The 14,573-nt window shown below is 40.2% G+C and overlaps 1 protein-coding gene across 1 annotated transcript in view; it reads left to right on the top strand.

The window, feature by feature from the left end:
• The window catches only part of HPSE2 (heparanase 2 (inactive)), a 538,739-nt gene that overhangs the window by 223,913 nt on the left and 300,253 nt on the right, over window positions 1-14,573 (top strand). The window lies entirely within an intron of this gene.

The raw sequence follows: 14,573 nt of genomic DNA, 5'->3' as shown, positions 1-14,573 counted from the left end.
AGGCCTGGTGAAGATAGATGCTCTAGAGATACAGCACTGCTAATGTGGAAAGGGTTGACTGAGGAGGGGAGCAGGGGTGAGCCCAGTGTAAAGGCAGGGGCCAGGCCTATGTGTTAAGGCTAATCAGAATAGATGATCTGATTATCTCCCAGAATATAAACACTTCCAAAAGTTAATGATTCTATTTATGTTGAAAGAAATCAAGAAACAAACTTGGTTATGTTATTTGGAATAAATCTGTGCAGATGGTAAGCAGAGCCAGAAACTATTTGAAGTTTTCGTGACAAGTTAGGGCATACATGAATATGATAACTTTTTCTTTTTGAAAGCGCTTGATTTTATCAGCTTGTTTACCTATCTGTCATAATAGAGCATAAAACCAAGAAGTGTTTGCATAGACTGATATCTGAGAAACATGTTCCTGGTAGCTGAGAAGCAGCAAGAAAGGCATATATCAGTTTTCTGCTCTTCAAAAATCACCTAACTGGGTGTCAAATAGAGTGTGACAGTGGGCAGATTTATAGCAAGGGGTAGACATTGTCTATGTAACAAATTGCTCTCTTGCATCAGTATTTCATGCCCTGTGTAGATAAATCAAAAGCAATTTGTCACATTCTCAAAATTCACTCCCATTAAGTTGTTAAACAAAGCAAGTAATTGTTACAGAATTTTCTCTTTTTTAATCTTCAAGTAAAGGACACCATTTAGGTCTCTGACAAACCTGGCTGTTTATTGCAGCCCGAACAGAACTGGTTAAGTCTTATTCTGCCTTCCAAGAGGGAGCTAAAAGTAATTGCAAAATATTTTTTCCTCCTTGGCTCTGTGCGTAGATTTAAAATTAAATTGGTTCTGGTTAGTAAGCTAGAACAGGGCAACTAAATTGAATTTTCTGAGGAATGTTGTGAATCCTATGTGAAAAAAACACACCATACAAGTTTGTATGTTTCCTGCTATTCTTTTTGTACTATACTCTCTCTTGTCTATTGTAATCTTTTCATACTTTCCTCCCTGTTGGTAAGGCCAGCCTCAGTTGTATCTCATTTGGAGTTTTATATGCATTTTTTTCTGTGACTATTTCTCTGGAAATTTCAGACATTCCTTGTATAAAAAAGTTAACTTTTCCAAACACTCTTCCTCTCACAAGTGCAAGTTACTCTCTTTTCTTCTCACACACCCTTTTCATGGAATGAGATTATTGTTAGCATTTTATGGAGTTTGCACAAAGGAAAAGCAAACATAAGAAGACCAGAGACTGGGGCATGTGAAGTGTTAGTCTGTTGGTTATGTTTTTAAATCATGATCACAGATTTTAGTGCTAACTGTGACATTCTAGAGAAGATTCTAGAATTATCCCCTTAGAATTAAGCCTTTTCCTGCTTCTCATTTAAAAAAATATTTTAACATTTATTTTCTTGTTGTAAAACTAATGCTTGCTCATTGTAGAAAATATTAAAAATTTAGGGGTGTATAAAGAAAAATATAAAAACTGTTTCAAAGCTTAGTGAGGTATATAGAAGTATGTAGGAGAAAAAATAATTTTATCAACAAAATACAAAAATAATATCATATTTCCTTCCAATTTTTTTAGTGCATAAAATTTTCTGTATTGTTGAGATTATATTGTGTATACACTTTTGAATTTTTTTTTTAAATCTTGGGAAGTTTTAGAATGTGTTTTTTGTTGTTTTTTTAAATTTAATAAATCTTTATTGTTCAGGTTATTACAATTGTTCCTCTTTCCCCCCCTCCCCCCGCCCATAGCTTCCCTCTACCTGGTTCCCACCCCACCCTCTGCCCTTACCTCCCCCGCACTGTCCTCATCCATAGGTATACGATTTTTGTCCAGTCTCTTCCCACACCCCCCATACCCCTTTCCCCCTGAGAATTTTCAGTCCACTCCCTTTCTATGCCCCTGATTCTATTATATTCACCAGTTTATTCTGTTCATCATATTTTTTATTCACTTGATTTTTAGATTCACTTGTTGATAGATATGTATTTGTTGTTCATAATTTTTATCTTTACCTTTTTCTTCTTCTTCCTCTTCAAAAAGAATACCTTTCAGCATTTCATATAATACTGGTTTGGTGTTGATGAACTCCTTTAGCTTTTTCTTATCTGTGAAGCTCTTTATCTGACCTTCAATTCTGAATGATAGCTTTGCTGGGTAGAGTAATCTTGGTTGTAGGTTCTTGCTATTCATCACTTTGAATATTTCTTGCCACTTCCCGTCTGGCCTGCATAGTTTCTGTTGAGAAATCAGCTGACAATCGTATGGGTGCTCCCTTGTAGGTAATTAACTGTTTTTCTCTTGCTGCTTTTAATATTCTCTCTTTGTATTTTGCTCTTGGCATTTTAATTATGATGTGTCTTGGTGTGGTCCTCTTTGGATTCCTTTTGTTTGAGGTTCTCTGTGCTTCCTGGACTTGTAAGTCTATTTCTTTCAGCAGGTGGGGGAAGTTTTTGGTCATTATTTCTTCATATAGGTTTTCAGTATCTTGTTCTCTCTCTTCTTCTGGCACCCCCATAATTCTGATGTTGGTACGCTTGAAGTTGTCCCAGAGGCTTCTTACAATATCTTCAAATTTTTGGATTCTTTTTCTTTTTTCTTTTCCGGTCGAGTGTTTTTTGCTTCTTTGTATTTCAAATCTTAGACTTTATTCTTGTGTTCCTCTAGTCTGCTCTTGGGTCTCTGTATAATATTTTTTATTTCAGTCAGTGTATGTTTAATTTCTAGTTGGTCCTTTTTCATATCCTTGAGGGTCTCGCTAAATTTATCGGCCTTTTCTAGGAAATTCCTGAAAAACCTTATAACCGTGGTTTTTGAACTCTATATCCAGTCATTTGTTTTCCTCCAATTCTTTCGTTTGTGATCTATTTCTTTGTCTCCGCATTTTCGCTGCTTCCCTGAGTTGGTAGGGTAGCTTTGTGTGCTAGGTGTATTATATGGCCCAGTGGCTCGGCCTCCCCAGTTACCTGAGATGGACACTCTTGGTGCACCCTTTTCTGGACTATGTGTACAGCCTTGTTGTAGTGAAGTCTTGATTGGTGTTGGTATCACTGTGAGGAATTAACCTCCAGGCCAATTGGCTGTGAGGGTCAGCTGTGTCTATGCCGGGAGAACTTCTGTGCTGGAGACAGCCTTATGAGACAAGACTTGCAAAATTGCAAAAGCCTCTGTACTCAGCTTGGATAGGGCGGAGTCTCAGGGCTGAGCAGACAGTCTTGGCTTCCCATCAGCCCTGCCTTATGATGCCCCTGGGTCTCAGTGTCCCTCAGTAATCGCTGCAAGCACCTATAAGAGTAAGCCACCCTCGAGTTTTGCCCACTGCCAGACAGTCCAGTTTCTCCACCATGAATCTGGATTCCCAGATTCTCGCCCAGAACTGGAGTTCAGCGTAGTGGGGGATCTTCCGTTTCCCACCTGCTAGGGAAAGCCAGCGGCGCTCAGCAGTCAGTCCTTTCTGCGCGCACTCGCGCATGCGCCTCCAGACCTCTGCCTTTTGCAGCTCCCCTGAGTTTCCGCCTGACAGTCCAGATTCCCCCTGTATAAGCCTGGGTCCCTAGGGTCTCGCCCGGAACTGGGGTTCAGTGCAGTCGGAAGTGGGGTTCAGTGCAGTTGGGAGCTTTTGTCTCCTTCCCACTAGAGAAAGCCAGCCAGGCACTCAGCCGCCCATGCGCGTGTCTCCGTACCTCAGTCCTTTGCAGCTCCTCTGATTCTCCATTTGCTTTCCTCTTTTCTTCTAGTTATAGAATTTCCACTCAGCCAGCTTTCCTGTGGTTCTGGATGATGTTCGTTTTGTCTTTTAGTTGTAGTTTTGAAATTGTTGTGCGAGGCAGCAGTTTAGATGTTTACCTATGCTGCCATCTTGGTTTCTCTGTTTTTGTTTTTGTTTTTCTTAAATTGATCTTTGCTGTAGGGGCCTGGCCTTGGGGTATGGTCTATCACATAGCTCTCTTCCATTATTCTTTAAATGTTTAGGTAGCAGAGCATCTGAAATGTGATAAAACTAGCTTCAGTTTGATGGAAGATGGATGTCCATCTTCTAAGCACTTCTCCCTTTGCTCTTGAATGTAGAGGGCAGGTATCTTAGTGCTGCCACAGCTCAGATTTCTCAGCTTCCATTAGGTTGATTTCTTAATAAACATTCATTCTCTATGTAAGAAGATCAGACATAGATCTGATGTTACAGCAAGTTACTAAATGTGGCTGGCCTGGATTAAGAAGTGTTTGCTATTTGGCGTTTAAGCAACATATTGGAGCAATCTTAATTTTTATTTTATGGTTTCTTCTAGGAAGATTAAGGCTTCAACTGACACTAAATTGTGTGGGTTTGAGAAATTATAGTGCTTTCTGTTTTGTTTTGCCTTTTATTTTTGTTGAATAGCACTAGGCCTCATAATGCTTAAGTACTCCATTTTCACCTACTAAAATTTCACTTCTCTCACTGATCTTACGAGAAACAAACAAACAAAATTAACTGCTTACTTTATTCCCCTCAATTATTTGTGGATTTGAGGTTCCACCAGTCATTCAGTATGGTACTCTGCTCACTTTTATTAAGGAAGCACCCCTTCTTTTTAATTTCTTAAATTGTTTCCTTTTAAGAGATTGGTTTAAAAATTTTTGAAGATTCATCTTACAGACAGGCTCCCAATGAAAGTTTTAATTTCACTTTATTTGCTCTAATTCAGGCATTTGAAAGCTATGGTGGGCACTCAGTGGTTCACATCCACGGGCTCTGTCAGTGGCATTTGGGCTGCTCACTTGGGAAAATTTTAGACCAGTTTTTCTCACAAATAAAGTGTTTTTATGATGGTATTTTCTGATAAAATTTCAGTCTTCTCTGAGGCCAATTATTTTTCAAAGCATTTCTGGGCCCTGCTTTGCCTCTACTATGCACTAGATACCATAAGAGGTTATGGAGATTTACACAAAATATACTTCATTACATGAAGTTAGATTACAAATGATTTCTGTCCTACAGCTCATTTCAACAGTTCTACCATTAAAGGAGATAAATAATTTAAAGTGTTGATTGACTTCCAATGTGTACAAATATGCAAGCTTTAGGGGCAGTGACTTGAATCATCTCAATTTGATTACAGGACCTCTATAGGCTACTCAAGGTTTCAGTATAAAGAGATAGGGTTCTTTTTTTAACATTTTGCAATATTGTTGCTTAATTAGATTATAACTCTACTTTGGCTATAAATTATTTAATAGAATTCTTCATTACATTTCTTTTGAATGTCTGAAATCTTTGAATAGAGCTTCTTTAGCTAAGATATAAGAAAGAAAAGGGAGATGTAAGAAAGAAGAGAAACTTAAACTCATACCAAATGGCATTGCTAGAGAATTATGTTCTATGGAGCATGGTGTCTAGCTGAGGCAGATGTTAACAATTCACTGGGTTGATATTAGAGACATTTATTACAGAGAACAAAGTCAGTTGCTAAGTATAGGACTTTTCCCTCTTTTTGCATCTTCCTTAAATTCCATATCCACTCAGTCCCCAAGTCTTATTCTTGGTAATCTCTCTTCTTATCTTCAGTGCCACTGCATTATCAATGTATTTGTTATAAACATTTATTACATAACTAGAGGCCTAGTGCACAAATTAGTGCACAGGTGGGATCTGGCCAGCCCACCCTGATTGGGGCCCAATCGGGCTGGGTGGGGGGAGGGGACTCAGGAGGTTGGCCAACCAGCCCTGCCCCCAATCAGGATTGGGGGACGAACAGGGGTGGGGCTGGCTGGGGGGAGGGGCCGCAGGTGGTTGGCCAGCCTGCTCCACCCCCTGGTCAAACTCCAGGTCGAATTCCTGGTCAAGGGGATAATTTGCATATTAGCCTTTTATTATATAGGATTATATAGGATATGTTCTGGATACTACATTATCATATTTAAACACATACCATATTAATAATTCTGCAAAGGTAGGTATTATTGTCTGTATTTTACAGAAAAAGGAAACAGAGATTTGGGTAGATTATGTCATTTCACAAGGTTAAACAATGTGCAAGTTTTTTTGATTTTTTACAGAGAGGAAGAGAGAGGGATAGAGAGTTAGAAACATCGATGAGAGAGAAACATCGATCAGCTGCCTCTTGCACACCCCCTACTGGGGATGTGCCCGCAACCAAGGTACATGCCCTTGACCGGAATTGAACCTGGGACCCTTGAGTCCGCAGGCCGATGCTCTATCCACTGAGCCAAACCGGTTTCGGCAATGTGTAAGTTTTTAAACCCATATCCATCTGGCCCCAAAACAAATTCATCCATTGCTTGTTCTGTTTGTGAAAGCCTTCTAATTTTCCTGCCTTCACCTCCATCTAATTTCTAACTCCTTTCTTTCCTTTTTTTGGAGCAAAACTATGTTAATCCTCTCTAATAAAATGGTAATATGCAAATTAACCATCACTCTGCCACATAAGCCACACCCACCAGCCAAGCCACACCCACCAGCCAAGCCACACCCACCAGCCAATCAGGGCGAGTATGCAAATTAACCCAAACCAAGATGGCTACAGCCACAGAGAGCAAGGTTTCCCAGGTAACAGAGCAAGCCAAGCTTTCCAATAGCCGTTGCAGGCCTAAGCCTCCACTCACGCTACAAAGTTTCAATTATAGAAGGTAAACAAATTCAAACAAATGGCGGCAGAATGGAGCTTGAGAGAGCAGGCCAGGGTTGCCGCTGGCAACAGGGGAAGCAAAGCTTTCCGCACACCCTGGCTGGGCTCACCCGCTTAAGGCTACAAAGTTTCAATTGTAGAAGGTGAATTAACTGCCACAGAAATGGCTGCTGCCCCAGAGGGAGCAGCAGGCTTGGCTCCACTTCAGGCTACAAAGTTTCAATTGTAGAAGGAAAATAAATTCCAGATACCAGAGCCTCCACATGGGTTGCCAGGGGGCGTGGCCGGCCTGCAAACCACCACAGGCCCCTCGCACAGGCCACCCCACGCCCCAAGGGAACCCCACCCTGATCTGGGACACCCTTCAGGGCAAACCAGCTGGCCCCCACCCCTGTACCAGGCCTCTATCCTATCTAATAAAAGAGTAATATGCAGATTGATCATCACTGCAACACACAATATAACTGCCCCCATGTGGTCAAAGATCCTGCCCCCATGTGGACACAAGATGGCCCCTACAAGATGGCCAGTAGGAGAGGGCAGTTGGGAGGTACCCGGCCTGCAAGGGAGGGCAGTTGTGAGGGACCAGGCCTGCAAGGGAGGGAAGTTGAGAGGGACCAGGCTTGCAAGGGAGGGCAGTTGGAGGTGATCAACCCTGCAGGAGAGGGCAGTTAGGGGTGACCAGGCTGGCAGAGGAGGGAAGTTGGGGGCAAACAGGCTGGCAGGGGAGCAGTTAAGCATCAACCAGGCTGGCAGCGGAGTGGTTAGGGGGTGATCAGGCTGGCAGGCAGAAGCAGTTAGGGGCAATCAGGAAGGCAGGCAGGCAAGCAGTTGGGAGCCAGCAGTCCTGGATTGTGAGAGGGATGCCCCAGATTGGAGAGGGTACAGGCTGGGCTGAGGGACAACCCCCCGCCGTGCACGAATTTTGTGCACCGGGCTTCTAGTATTAAAATATGCAAACATCACTGCCCTCAATTGCTTAAACAATGAAGTCTAAACCTCTAGGCTTGTTTCAATTCAATCCTAGCTGGATCCCTCTCTCATCTCTGACTACTCTTTTACCCATTTCCTATTTTTCTACCTCCTGGCTCCCTGTGCTTCAGCTGTTTATGGTTCAGATTTGTTGGCATTATCTAGTGTTTCCTACTCTTTAGAACACACTCTGCCTGACTCTTCTTAGTTTGTGAACTCCTACTCATCTTTCTAGACCAACCCCAGTGTTATTTGAGGGAGATAAGTCATTCAAAAAGAAGAAAAACTCATCTATATGGAAAAGCTTATCAACATCTTTTTATGAAGGCTGGGGAATAGTTCAGCTCAGTGCTTCCCAAAGTTTTTCATTTTGAGGCACAAGTGCAAATTTTCCACTTGCCATGGCACACACCTGTAGGGTTAAGAGACCACTGTGCTGCCATTTTAAAAAAACAAAAAATATTTTATGCACTGACAAATTAGGATATTTATAATGTATTGTGAGTTGGAAAAAATTGTAAACATACATTTATATGTATATATGTATGTGTATGCATATTTGTGTGTATAAAAGGCTTAAAAACTTTCATCTAGACACTTTTAAAGATACATACACACATACACAAAAACAAGTATCTACATATATATTCCACAGTTGACTTCTGAGCAAATGAGTTTGAACTGCACAGGTCCACTTATTCGTAGATTTTTTTCAATAAATACTGTAAATGTATTTTTCTCATTTTTATTATTTCCTCATTTTCTTTTCTCCAGCTTACTTTATTATAAGAATAAAAATTATAATACATATAACATACAAAATAATGTTAATTGACTATGTTATTAGTAAGACTTCTAGTCAAAAGTAGACTATTAATAGTTAAGTTTTGGGGGAGTCAAAAACTATTTGTGAATTTTTTACTCCATGGAGATTGGTGTCCTACCCCTGGCATTGTTCAAGGGTCAACTGTATATTACTTTAAACATTTCTCATACATATGTATTATTCTGCCTTCATGACCTACCCACTTCCTAAAAGCCCATATCTGAATGCTTTTATATTGGGCATTAGGTTTTCAACATATGAATTGGGGAGTGGGGATGCACAACGAGACCATAGTACACACTAACACTGGTTACTTCTAGGAGACAGAATTGTGGGTGATTTTCTAGAAATAATGCCCCCAAGTTTTCCGAAATCACTCACAGCAGCTTCCTATCTATATATGTAAAAGGCTAAGCGACCATTGCATCTGAAACAACTGAACGGATGACCGAAAGGCTGTGTGGGGGGGGGACCAGGTCGGCAGGAGGGTTAGTGAGGGGTGACCAAATGACCGAGCAGCAGGCTGCGTGGGGCGACCAGGCCTGCAGGGGGGGGCAGTTGGGAGCGACCAGACTGGCGGGGGGGCAGTTAGCTGTGATCAGGCAGGCAGGTAGGTGAGCAGTTAGGAGTCAGTAGTCCCGGATTGTGAGAGGGTGGAGGCTGGGCTGAGAGGACCCCCCAGTGCACGAATTTCATGCACTGGGCCTCTAGTAAGTGAATAATACAGTTAATTTCTTAAAGGCATATAACATTCAGAAAATTATTATATTCTACAAAAATTATAGAATCCTAGATTTTATTGATAAGAGGAGTCTCAGGCAATCATTTGTTTTTCTGAATGCAAAAAGGCATCATTATCTCTATTTGGCACAGATGAAAACAGGCTGCAAACGATTCTATGATTTGTCAAAATCTCTGTAAAGTAGTCATTCTTCTCTCTGGGTGGGAAATTAAGCAGGTCGTTTCATCTTCTCAGATTCTAACGCAGTATACAGTATGTATACACAAACAAAGAGGCAATAGTTTAGATCATGAGTTTTAGAGTGAGAAAGAACTGGCTTTGAGTCCTTACTTCATCATTTCCTGGCTGTGTAATTCTAGACAAGTTACTTTATCTTTGAAAGCCCTAGTTTCTTTATCTGTAAAACTGGCATAATAATAGTACTTCCTCATAGCATTGTTGTGAGAATAAAATATTTAAATAAGGTATTGACTTGCTTAACCAAATACATTGAAATTATTGTTGTTATAAATATTAAATGAATAAACTACCTTCATTGTTGAGTTGTTATAATATGCTAGCACTTTTAGTTATTGGCAAATGTTTAACCAACTCTGCCTTTATACTAAAACTAGGGGCCCAGTGCATGAATTCGTGCACCTTGAAAGGAGCTGTGGGCTGTGAAGATGTGGTGGGCACAGGGGCGGGTCTCAGCCCATCCTCTGTGCCCCTGCCCAGCCCCTCCCGCCGTGACCCCCTGGTCCCCTGTCTGCCAGCAGCCCTGCTCCCACCGCCGCTGCTCCCACGTGCTGACAGCACTGGCCCCGCTCACACCCGCTGACAGCGTGGAGCGATTGGGGCCAGTGCCAGCAGTGGGTGGGAGCAGGGCCATCACCAGCAGCGGGTGCGAGAGGCAGTTGCCGGCCCCAATCGCCCTTCGGGAACAGGGGGAGGTGGAGAAGCCCTGAGGGGCAATTGGGGCTGGCAGCTGCCGCTCGCACCCACTGATGGCGCCGAGCGATCAGGGCCGGCGCCGGGTGCCAGCAATGGGTACAAGCAGGGCTGGCGCCGGCAGCAGGTGTGAGCACCTGGTGGGACCGTGGCGCACGGGAGCAAAGAATTTTCAGTAACCACCAGAGGCTCGCCTTGATGACAGCGACTGGCGCCCCGCTTTGGTCTGGCACCCCCGTTCACCTGTTCCACCATCCCACCACGGCCAACTCCCACCATGTTCCCCGCGCGCCCCCTAGTGGTCAGCGCATGTCATAGCGACCGGTTGTTCGGTTGTTCAGTTGTTCTGGCATTCGGTCTATTTGCATATTAGCCTTTTATTATATAGGATTTTCCCCCTTTTGCTTGTCCCTGAAATAATTCCAGTTCTTTCCCTATTCCTCTGATGATCCTTAGGCACCTCTGACTCTGATTCTCTGTTTTCTGTGGCTTATTCAGTTGTCAATTACTGAGTTGAACAGCATAACTGAACAAGAACCTGATCAACTGTTTAGTGTCCTGGGTTACTTAGAGACCCTATCACGTTCCTAATATCATAATTTCTTCACAGTGAAACTTCATGGCAGTGTTTCGTATCTCCTTGGCTTGTGGTTTGGTTGCCCAGAAAGTGATTCTGAGGTAGAGATTAGCATAGAGGGAGTTTTTTGGGGAGTACTTTCAGGATCAACACTTTTGGGGAAAGGAAAGGAGGCGGAACTGGGCAGAGGGAGAAGTTGATTTGTGATACATTCCAAACAAAGGCTCAGGAAATTCGGTCAAAGCTCTGGAGCTGGGATGGCCTTTCAGAGTGGAGATGAGGGGATCAAACATTCAGACCTGACATCAGTCGATCATTGGATGGAGGCTGCATGGCTTTGGAAGAAGCAGCCATTTTCAGCCAGTGGCAATTCCTGGTGAGGGGTGTAAACTGGCAGCACTCCCAGAAGTTGAAGTGAGTCATTTAATCCCCAAGAGAGATCTTGTGGGTGCAACATAGCATTCACTATCGTTTGTTTTGTGCAATTATTTTCCCTAATCCTGGAGGGCATTGTCTTCCATTTTCTCTGTTGCATATCACTCGTTCAGTTTTCAATTTGTATCCTTCTGGACTTGTCTCAGAACTTAGAGCATCTAAATACAACAAAGGGCTTTTCAATCATGATCAGTAACTCTTAACCTATTCCTTTCCAGTGGTTATTGAATAGTACTATGTTGGTGCTATTTATAGCAACTCATTGAAAAAAAATCTTTATGACCAGTTGTTTCTAATGCTGATCTGGAAGGGAGGGCCACCAAAATGCAATGGGTAATAATTGCTCCCTCTATACCTATATGCTGGCTGAACAGGAGTCATTGGAACCTGAATATTTAAGTATTTCTTTTAAAATGCCTTCGTTTTTCCTAAGTTTAGTTTATTTTTTTGTCCCCCTTTCATCTATCACTTTCTGGACTCCAATAAGAAATAGGTACTAGTAACCATGACAAGTATTATATAGGAATAAATGCAAACCTTTAGCCCATATATGATGGATGTTATTTGTGGTCTCTGTATTATTCCTTCCTGTTTTTTATTATGCTTAGATAAGTGAGAACTGGCAATAATGCATTAAATGTTAAATTTTTTTCATTAAGATTGAAAAAATATGTATACCTGAGTTGGAAATTGAAATATTAAATTTCAAATAGTACTATTAACTCTTCTATAATATACTGAGTATTATTTGAGAGTATAATTTAAATTGTTGGCCTATCTTTAATATAGGCATCAGTCCGTAGAGGCACCTTTTACTATTTTTTTAATTTCTTGACTTTATATAGCTTTATTGATGAACTTGTTCTTTAGCTTATAATTTCCTTGACGGTTTTTTAAGATAGGAAGGGATAGGAAATAGGCAGAGAGTCAACAGTTTTTACTAAAAACCATTATTGTACAGTTAAGCAAATATTAAACCAACTAGAAAGCATGCTGTTTTTATGCCTATGAATGTAACTGCTTAGGTCCTCATTTGTGAGAGATTTGAACTACAGTAGAACTTGTTGTTTAAATTATTCTGGGAGAGAATATTGTCCTCACTGAGATAACTTCACTTTCACTTTTTAAAGGAAAATGCATATGATCAATAAGGGTATGTATGTCAAGCTCATAGCTCTCACTAAAATTCCTTCTAACCTTCAAAGCTCTGCCTTCAATACCATTTTTTTTTTTACTACACCTATTTTCTATTCAAGCTTACTATCCAGTTGGTCTTTGTCTCTTCCAACCATGATCTAACCCTTCTTCCATGTATTCTCCATCTCCTCAGTCAGTCTTGAAATCATTACATTTCTGCTGTTTCATTTTCTTCCAGAAATGATTAAAATTCCATCTATTACTCTCAGTTACAAGAAAAAATATTGTATTTATTATTTTTCTCAGATCTTAGAGCACATTACTAATTTGATTCTCACTAATTTACAAAGAAAGTCAATAAAGCAACAATTGTTTGTAAAAAATATTGATATATCACAGTGTACTATAGCATATAGTTTACAAAATAGTTTCATATCATGTTTACATTTAATTATTACAGTAACCCAGTGGGCAGTACTTACTCTATTTTACGGTTTAAAAACTGGGACTCAAGGTAATTAAATAAGTTATTTAAGATCACAAAGCTATTAAGCCTACTTTATTTAATCCATATTTTCTGACTCTAAGTCTAATGGCAAAGTCTGTGCTCCCTTAGCACTTTTACATACTTTAATTATGGTACATGTTCATTTATACCTATAATAATAAAAACGAAATATGCTAATTAGGCCAGATGACCTTCCAGACCAAGTCGGGGCTGTGAGGGAAGCCCGGGTCCCAGGTGCGGGAGGGAAGCCTGGGTCCCAGGTGCCAGAGGGAAGCTGGTGCCAGCAGCCGTAGGAAGGAAGGCCTACCCTTGCACGAATTTCGTGCATTGGGTCTCTAGTTTTAATTATGTATTTCCATATCTGCCTCCCTTACTAGACTGTAAACTTTTTTAGGGCAGGCACCAAGTCTTATTTGACTTCATACCTTCTTTGATTTCTTTTACTTTCTTGTCAGCTCAGTAATTTTACAAGATATTTTTATATTTTATTCAGAATTTAATTTTTATGCAAGTGAAGTTATGTTCAGGTTATCTAATTTGCTGTCTGATTAGAAATGTGATCCAGGTATTTTCTTTTAATATTTGGTATTCTAGTTCCTGACTTTCTTGTAATTTGACTTTATAAGTATAGATGTTTGCATGGAATGCATACCCTTTTATGTTCAGCTTTGTGACTGTGTGACAGTTACTTAATTTTTTAAAGCCTGATTCTAAAAATGAGGGTGCTAGTGATACCTACCTCATAGTATTATTTGCAGGAATTAAATAGGATAATGTGCATAAGGCACTTAGACCAGTATATGGCATTTGGTAAGTACTCAAGTTAGCTACTCACTTCCTCCCTGCTCCAGGAGAGAGGACAGTTCTACAAAGATTTAACAACAAAATTAAAGTGTTAATGTCTTTTCAACAATGTACTTCTCACTTCTGTCACAGAAGTTAGCCACAGTTCTTGGCTTTAGGAATAATTAAAATCATTCATTGGGAACGATAGACTTGTCATAAGGCAATTTATTTTCGTTGTCAGTTAACTGGTTGATGAATTAGTTTGTGGTTTTTGGAAGTTGGGACTGAAACTCAACTCAGTTGTAAATATCTTGTTTGTTCCTATATTGTTCTGCAAAAGATAGTAGAGGGTTCTTTTGCTCAGGAAACATCTGAGAGTTCATAAATTTGAGACAGTAGAAGAAAGGTTCATATTTGTTTATTTCTGATAGAGTTCCCATATTTACTCTCATGCCTTGATCATGATAAGCACTTAGTAAATATTTGCTGAATTAAGCAAAAGATGGATTTGGTGGTGTTAGAACATATTGAATAATTTTATTCCAAATTTATTCCAAAGTTCAGTTAGGATCTTTGGGATTGTGATGGGGCCTTGGTTGTCATTTTAGGGGATGACCTTTGACAGTCAAGGATTTGAATAAAACAACAGAGATGTAGCGCACCTAATCCCAGTGTGCCTCTTGTTTTCTGATAACATTTATTTTACTTAAGTTTTCCTTTTTTTCTATTCCTCTCACTTAATTTTGAGAAGAATATTTTTCAACTTTATACTCATCTTTATTTTATGTTCCCAATTCCTAATATTATGTCTGAAAGATTTGTGACAAAATGCTAGAAGTATAAATAATTCTCTCACACTCTCAATTTAAGAATGTAACAATTATTAATTTTATTACTTACATTCCATGAATCAGTTAGAAATAAATGTTCTACATTTATGGGTTTCAAATGCACTGGTTTTTATGGTTTGAATTATTTATTCCATTTATTCTTTTTCTTGCTTATGGGGTTATTTTGAAATTTT

The sequence above is a fragment of the Eptesicus fuscus genome, chromosome 17, assembly GCF_027574615.1.
Source record: "Eptesicus fuscus isolate TK198812 chromosome 17, DD_ASM_mEF_20220401, whole genome shotgun sequence".
Taxonomy (NCBI): domain Eukaryota; kingdom Metazoa; phylum Chordata; class Mammalia; order Chiroptera; family Vespertilionidae; genus Eptesicus; species Eptesicus fuscus.
This window is presented reverse-complemented; position numbering and strand designations above follow the sequence as displayed.